The following is a 436-nucleotide window of genomic DNA, read 5'->3' on the forward strand; positions in this document are numbered from 1 at the left end:
CGTGTCGGCCTGGGTCTCGGGCTGGTGCGTCCAGACAGGGCGTGTGTGATGTCATGTTTCCTGCCTGCCTGCCTGCCTGCCTGCCTGTCTGTCTGTCGGGGGGAGGGGGGGTGTCTGATGCCTGCGTGTGTCTAGTGTGTGTGCACACCTGCACGTATGTGTGGGGGGCGGCGGGTTGTCTGATGTTTGTGCACACCTCCACATGTATATGTGGGGGGGTGTCTGGGGTGTGTGCACACCTGTGTGTGTGTGAGGGGTGTCTGGGGGGGTTGTGTGTCTGCCTGCATGTGTCTGGTGTGTGCACACCTGCACGTGTGCCTGTGGGGAGGGGGGGTGCACACTTGCATGTGTGGGTGTGGTGTGGTGTGTCTGGGGGGGTGTCTGGTGTGTGCACACCTGCATGTGTGCGTGTGGGGAGGGGGGGTGCACACTTGCA

This window comes from Gavialis gangeticus, unplaced genomic scaffold (genome assembly GCF_001723915.1).
Source record: "Gavialis gangeticus isolate Ggan-Ray unplaced genomic scaffold, GavGan_comp1, whole genome shotgun sequence".
Taxonomy (NCBI): domain Eukaryota; kingdom Metazoa; phylum Chordata; order Crocodylia; family Gavialidae; genus Gavialis; species Gavialis gangeticus.